Source organism: Eriocheir sinensis, unplaced genomic scaffold (genome assembly GCF_024679095.1).
Source record: "Eriocheir sinensis breed Jianghai 21 unplaced genomic scaffold, ASM2467909v1 Scaffold271, whole genome shotgun sequence".
In the NCBI taxonomy this organism is placed as follows: Eukaryota; Metazoa; Arthropoda; class Malacostraca; order Decapoda; family Varunidae; genus Eriocheir; species Eriocheir sinensis.
This window is the reverse complement of record NW_026111578.1, coordinates 434803-442500: the sequence shown is the minus strand read 5'-3', so window position 1 is coordinate 442500 and position 7698 is coordinate 434803. Positions and strand designations below refer to the sequence as shown.

Below are 7698 nucleotides of genomic sequence, written 5' to 3'. Positions count from 1 at the left end.
ACACACACACACACACACACACACACACACACACACACACACACACACACACACACACCTCGTAACCTCAACATTATTAGCAGAGAACCACAATAGTACTGAGGTGTGTGTGTGTGTGTGTGTGTGTGTGTGTGTGCGTGGGTGAGGAGTTATTGTGTGGTGACGTCACGAAAATCGATGGGATGCTCCTGTGGATGGTGGTGGTGGTGGTGATGGTGGTGATGAAGGTGGTGGTGGTGGTGGTGGTGATAGTCTTGTTGTTTGTGGTGGTGATGGGTGTAGTGGTGACTAGTTATGGTGGTTAAAGTAGTAGTAGTAGTAGTAGTAGTAGTAGTGGTAGTAGTAGTAGTAGTAGTAGTAGTAGTAGTAGGGAGGAAAATTAGGGAGGAGGAGAGGAGAGGAAAGGAGAGAAGGAAGAGGAAAGAGAGAGAATAGAGGTGGAGGGAAAAAGGAAAAAGGGGATAAAACGTGTAGGTGGAGAGAGAGAGAGAGAGAGAGAGAGAGAGAGAGAGAGAGAGAGAGAGAGAGAGAGAGAGAGAGAGAGAGAGAGAGAGAGAGAGAGAGAGGAAACACCTAACACAATGAATATGTATAAAAAAATGAACAATAGTCACACACACACACACACACACACACACACACACACACACACACACACACACACACACACACACACACACACACACACACACAACCCACGCATCATAAAACAATTAAAACCCGATATAAAAAGTGAACTATAAAATAAAACATCAAACAGAAGGTAGGTATATACAATGCAGGTAGCCATGCGAATATTGACTTTACCTGGATGAACTGCAAAGGTGGGGGGCGCGGGGGGGGGGGTGGAGGGGGGGGGGAACGGTCAGGTATATGTTTATTAAATCTCTATTGAAACTTCTGCGGCGTTGTTCCTCTTTGCTTAATACCTTGTCAAACTTCGTCCCCGTTGGCAGGGAGAGTTAGGTTAGGTTAGTGAGGTTGTAAGTTAGGTTAAGTTAGTATGTTGGGTTAGTGGGGTAAGTTAGGCTAGGTTAGGTTGGTAAGGTTGTAAGTTAAGTTAGGTTAGTATGTTGGGTTAGTGGGGTAAGTTAGGTTACGTTAAGTTAGTGAGGTAAGTTAGGTTGGGTTAGTGAGGTAAGTTAGGCTAGGTTAGGTTAGTGAGGTTGTAAGTTAAGTTAGGTTTGTATGTTGGGTTAGTGAGGTAAGTTAGGTTAGTGAGGTTGTAAGTTATGTTAGGTTAGTATGTTCGGTTAGTGAGGTAAGTTAGGTTAGGTTAAGTTATTGAGGTTGTAAGTTGTTAGTTTAGTATTTTGGGTTAGTGAGGTTAAGTTAGGTTAGGGAGGTTGTAAGTTAAGTTAGGTTAGTATGTTCGGTTAGTGAGGTAAGTTAGGTTAGGTTAGGTTAGTGAGGTTGTAAGTTAGGTTAGTATGTTGGGTTAGTGAGGTAAGTTAGGTTAGGTTAGTGAGGTAGCATAGCAAGTTAAGTTTGGTTAGTATGTTGGGTTAGCTAGGTAAGTTAGGTTAGGTTAGGTTAGTAAGTTAGGTTAGGTTGATAAGGTATTGGATTAGTTTATATCGGTGAGGTAGTGACTTACAATAGGTTAGTTAGTTACGTTAGATTAGTTAGTTAGGTTAGGTTAGTGAGCTAGTAAGTTAGGTTAGGTTAGGTTAGTAAATTAGGTTAGGTTGATAAGGTATTGGATTAGTTTATATTGGTGAGGTAGTGACGTTAGATTAGTTAGTTAGGTTAGGTTAGTGAGCTAGTAAGTTAGGTTAGGTTAGTGAATTAGTAAAGTGTTGGGTATAGGCTAGTCCTTCACTTAATTTAAAGCCAGGAGTGTGTTTAAATATGCTGACGTTCACATAAAGGAAAATCTGGCCCTATTCTTAAGCCTTTAGGATCCTAGACACACATAAATTATTTGACACGTTTTTCGTCTGAGTTTGGGGCATTTCCAGGGGTAGTTTTATGACCCTGGTGATAGTCTGACCCTTCTTCTGTACCATGAACCTAAAAAAAAACACTCATGAGAACGCGATGACCTCCTTTGTGGACTTTGGGAATAGTTAATGAGAGAGAGGCAGAATGGTCTTACAATGCCGACCTACTAGTCATGGATGGAGGAGCTTGTACAGGAAAAAGAGGAAGGCAATAGGGCGGAAGTGTGAAGGATAACATTGTCTCTAGCGGCAAAAGGAAGGACATAGGTTGAAGAGGTGATAATTTAAACCAAGCGGAAATATGACACGCGACCACAGTAACGCAACAGTGACATTTAGTGAAGCAAGAACAGTGAGGGAAAGACAGAGACGGTCGGAAATAAGAACTCGGAAATAGTAACACACGACAAAGATAGACAGTTAAGGAAGAAGAGTAAGGGAACAGAAGTTAAGGAAAGACATAGAGGAAACTGTGACTTAAAAGGGAATAAGATAACAGAGGGAACAGGACCCAAGAAAAGACACTTTCCCTTCTCACATCAGCTATTTCCAAAAGCCAAAAATGAGATCAATCGGGTTCTAATGAGTGTTCTTTTAAACTCATGGTACAGGAGAAGGATCAAGCTACCATCAGGGCCATAAAACTACCCCAGGAAATGCCCCAAACTCTACGAATGCCTTGTCAAATATATGAACTTGGGCGCAGAAATCTTTACTAATACGACTCTTTTAGATATGGGCGGAATGAAGGCGTGTAGGAAATGGTTACGTGGGAAGAAGAGTATAGTGGGTTAGGTAATGGAACGGAAGGATGGAAAGGTCACGAAGAGGTTTTTATTGTTAGAGAACGCGAGTGGAAAGGGGAATGAAGACAGGAAGGAAGAGTGAGTAGGTGGGAACAACGTTAGGTTAGGTAAATACAGGAACGTAAGAAGTATTTAAATTAGGAAGAACAGAGACTTGGTAGATGGAAAGGACGCATATAAGGATGACGAAGAGGTTTTTATTGTTACAGAACGCGAGTGGAAAGGGAAATGAAGACAGGAAGTATTACATAGATTAAATACATGAACGTAAGAAGTATTTAAAATAGGAAGAACAGAGACTTGGTAGATGGAAAGGAAGCATATAAGGATGACGAAGAGGTTTTTATTGTTAGAGAACGCGAGTGGAAAGGGAAATGAAGACAGGAAGTACATAGATTAAATACAGGAACGTAAGAAGTATTTAAAATAGGAAGAACAGAGACTTGGTAGATGGAAAGGACGCATATAAGGATGACGAAGAGGTTCTTGTTGGAAGAGAAGGAAAATGGAAAGGGAAATGAAGACAGGAAGAAAGAGTGGGTAGGTGGGAACAACGTTAACTTAGGTAAATACAGAAACGTAGGAAGTACTTAAGATAGAAAGAACAGAGACTTGGGTAGATGGAAAGTAAACACGGGTAGGTAACGAATGTGTTGTTTTAAGAGGAGAGTAGAAGAGAAAATACAGGAAGATGGAAGATGAAAATGGAAGAAAAGAGTATTAATGAAAAGAAAGCATAGGCGAAGTTACTGTTTTAAGATGAGAGTGGAAGGGAAATTAGACATCATCAGGATAGGCCTCTCTCTCCTCCCGAAATTGACCTCTCTTTCGGCCACTCCTCTGAACTTTTTTTTTTTAATAGGAGCAGTGAGTAGCGGGCTTTTTTTCATTCTTTTTTCCTTTTTTTTTAACATTGAGCTTTTCCTCTGCTATAAAAAAAAATAAGAGGTGATTCAATGGGAAGAAGAGTGACTTAGGCAATGGAAGGGAAATACGGGATAGATGATTTAGATTTATTTCAAGAGAAGGAGAGTTACAGGAAAATGTCAAGGGGAAGGAAGGAATTACGTAGACAGAACATTGGGTTAGGTAATATAGACTCGCACTTGAGAAAGATGACGAATTGAATACCGAGAAGGAGAGTGGAAAAGAAAATGTATAAACTTGAAGGAAGAAATTACGTAGAAAGAATATTGGGTTTGGTAACAGAAACTCGCACATGAGAAAGATGACGAATTGAATACCGAGAAGGAGAGTGGAAAAGAAAATGTAAAAACTTGAAGGAAGAAATTACGTAGAAAGAACATTGGGTTAGGTAACAGAAACTCGCACTTGAGAAAGATGACGAATAAGTTGTTTTTGAGAAGTGTGAGGCAGATAAAAAATTAGAAATGACAAGTTGAAGTGACTAAAGGTGTGGTACGGAGTTTAATGTAAGAGGAGAGAGAGAATAAAGGAGAAAGAGAGACAGGAAGGAAGTGATGAATTAGGAAGAACAGAGAGTTAGGTAATTTAAAGGAAACATTGAAAGCCTGACGAATTAGTTAAAGAGAAGCACATAGTAGATAGTTGAAGTGAAGGGAATGTGGTTTATAAGGAAGCTAATCTGAAGAGTGGAATTGAAATATGAACAGGAAGGGAGGAAGGCAGAAGAACGTTTGGTTAGGTAACAGAAAGAAGTGAGTGACGAGAATTTGAAATGCAGATAAAAAAAAAAAAAGTGAAGGGGCAATTATGCGGTAGGAAATTCAATTTAAGAAAGTGAAAGGTTTGGACGGGAAGGACGCGATGAAATGGGAAGAAGAGAGCGTTAAGAAATATGAAGAAAACATGGGAATTGTGACGATAATTTGTAAAAGTGTGTGGTATATAAAAATAACGAGTTGGAGGGAAAACTGTGTGAGGAAAGGTTAATCTTAAGTCTTTTTGAAGAGATTAGGGAAAGAGAAGTATATAAGGAACTAAGCGAAAAGATTGGATTGGGTAATAGAATGGAAGCATAGATGGGTGACTGTTTTTACAAGAGAATGAGAGTTAAATAAATATAAACAGAAAGGAAGGAATTACGTAAAAAGAACAGTGGGTTAGGCAAAGGAAAGGAAACACAGACAGGAATTAAGTGAGAAAATTGGATTGGGTAATAGAATGGAAGCGTAGATGGGTGACTGTTTTTACAAGAGAATGAGAGTTAAATAAATATAAACAGAAAGGAAGGAATTACGTAGAAAGAACATTGGGTTAGGCAAAGGAAAGGAAACACAGACAGGAATTAAGTGAGAAAATTGGATTGGGTAATAGAATGGAAGCATAGATGGGTGACTGTTTTTTTTTTTAAGAGAATGAGAGTTAAATAAATATAAACAGAAAGGAAGGAATTACGTAAAAAGAACAGTGGGTTAGGCAAAGGAAAGGAAACACAGACAGGAATTAAGTGAGAAAATTGGATTGGGTAATAGAATGGAAGCGTAGATGGGTGACTATTTATTTATTTATTTTTTTTTTTTCAAGAGAAGGGGAGTTAAAGGAAAATATAAACTGAAGGAAGGAATTACGTGGAAAGAACATTGGGTTAGGCAAAGGAAAGGAAACACAGACAGGAATTAAGTGAGAAAATTGGATTGGGTAATAGAATGGAAGCATAGATGGGTGACTTATTTATTTATTTATTTATTTATTTATTTATTTATTTTATTTTTTTTGACACAGACAGCTGACGAAGATCTTACAAAAGGACACTGACTGATAACCACATACTTCAAACAACAAATTCATCTACTATCCTCTACTTTCTTGTTATTGTAACTTTCCACTTAAACCCTTCTATACATATCCCTTCCACTCCCATCCTAAATTGATTTCTCTATGTAGGGTACCACTTTTATTTTACAACAAAGGAAACAGCTCAAGGGCCCTACTTCCTCTTTATTTTAACTTTCCACTTAATTCCTTCTATATTTCCCTTCCACTCACATCTTAAATTGATCTCTCTATGTATCACACTTTTTTTTTTTTTTAACAGCAAATGAAACAGCTCAAGGGCCCTTCTTCCTTTCTATTGTAAATTTCCACTTAATTCCTTCTATATATATTTCCCTTCCACTCTCATCTTAAATTGATCTCTACGTACGGTACCACACTTTTTATTTACAGCAAAGGAAACACTTCAAGGGCAACCAAAAAATAGGGAAATAACAATGAAAATAAGTCCCTTCAACTTGTCATTCTCATCTACCACACTTCCCTCAACAACACCAAATTCGTCTACACCTAACAAAAGCAAGCAAGACGTCCTGTGCTGCCTGGGAAACGCATCCACAAACAAGACACAGGACAGGAAACGGTTATCAGGAGCGCGATGATGACCACCGGGTGAAGACGTTAAGGAAAGGACGCGTGGGAGAGATGACATCGATGCTGCTTCTTGGGAACGATGACGGGGCAAGAGAGGAGGCTGGTTACACAGTTCAAGGGTGGGGCAAGGTGTTGACGTGATTTTGACCCCCAAGTCCTTAACGCATTGAACGCTTTTGGGTTTAACGCCGCGCATTTCGTAGAGAGAGAGAGAGGGGGTGGGGGAGGATTGGGAGGGGGGGGGGGCAAGACACCTCTCCACCCGAAATTGAGCTCTCTTTTGGGCATTCTACTTTTATCTTTTATAGGAGCGGCAAGTAGCGGGCTTTTTTTTTTTGTACTTTTTTATTTCCGTGTCCTCTGATGTAAAAAGAAAAAAAATGGGGGTGGTTTTATTAATAGTAGAAAGAACAAAGGACTTCTTGTGATGATAGGGCAAAATAGTACGTGGCCCAGTTCTTTTATTAAGTCAACAGTAGAGGAAATAGAGGTAGGAAAACAAGTCTGCTGAGAATGATAGGGGAAACTGATGTAGAGGGTCCGGTTGTCTTATTAACAGTAGAGGAAATAGAGGTAGGAAAACAAGTCTGCTGAGAATGATAGGGGAAACTGATGTAGAGGGTCCGGTTGTCTTATTAACAGTAGAGGAAATAGAGGTAGGAAAACAAGTCTGCTGAGAATGATAGGGGAAACTTTCATTTCATGTGTATTTTTATACATATACATATAGAGTAAATTTCTATGAAAATATATATTGAAAATACATAAAATTATGTAAATAAGTATAAAAATATATATCAAATACACCTAAAAAAAATGAAAATTCAATATAAATTTACCTTATTGTATGTGTATTTGTATATTTATTTCAATACAAATTTAAATATTTTATGTGTATTTTGGTATATATTTTTATAAAATGCACATTATTTATGTGAATTTTGCATCTTTATTTTCATACAAACTTACATTTATTTTATTTTTATAGAAATTTACGTTATTTTATGTGTATTCATATATATATTTTGATACAAATTTACATTATTGATGTATATTTTGCATATCTATTTCAATACAAATTTACCTTATTGTATGTGTATTTGTATATTTATTTTAATACAAATTAATTTTTTTATGTGTATTTTGGTAAAAGTATTTTTTTAAATAATGCGTTATTTTATGGGTATTTGGCATCTTTATTTTCATACAAATTTACATTATTTTATTTATATTCTGTGTATTTATTTTGATATGATTTTACATTATTCTATTTGTGTTTTGAATATATTTTTTATTCAAATTTACGTTATTTTAAGTGTATTTGTTTATGTATTTTCATTCAAATTTACATTATTTTATGTGTATTTTGTATATGTATTTCAATACAAATTTACCTAATTTTATGTGTATTTTGTATATTTATTTTCATACAAATTTAAATTATTTTTGTGTATTTTTGTATATAGTTTTATACAAATTTATGTTATTTAAAGTGTATTTGTTTATATATTTTCATTCAAATTTACATTATTCTTTTATTGATATTTTGTTTATTTATTTTGACACGAATTTACATTATTTAATGTATTTTGTATATA

At 36.6% G+C, this 7698-nt stretch overlaps 1 long non-coding RNA gene across 2 annotated transcripts; it reads left to right on the top strand.

The window, feature by feature from the left end:
* Window positions 1-866: 866 nt before the first annotated feature.
* LOC126991391 (uncharacterized) lies at window positions 867-6347 on the top strand. 2 transcript variants are annotated; one of them, XR_007745467.1, is made up of 4 exons: window positions 867-1095; window positions 1147-1213; window positions 1394-2942; window positions 3089-6347. It is a non-coding gene; the product is annotated as an uncharacterized LOC126991391 (long non-coding RNA). The 2 variants fall into 2 exon arrangements; XR_007745466.1 differs by having other exon boundaries at window positions 867-1213.
* The last annotated feature ends 1351 nt before the right edge of the window (window positions 6348-7698 follow it).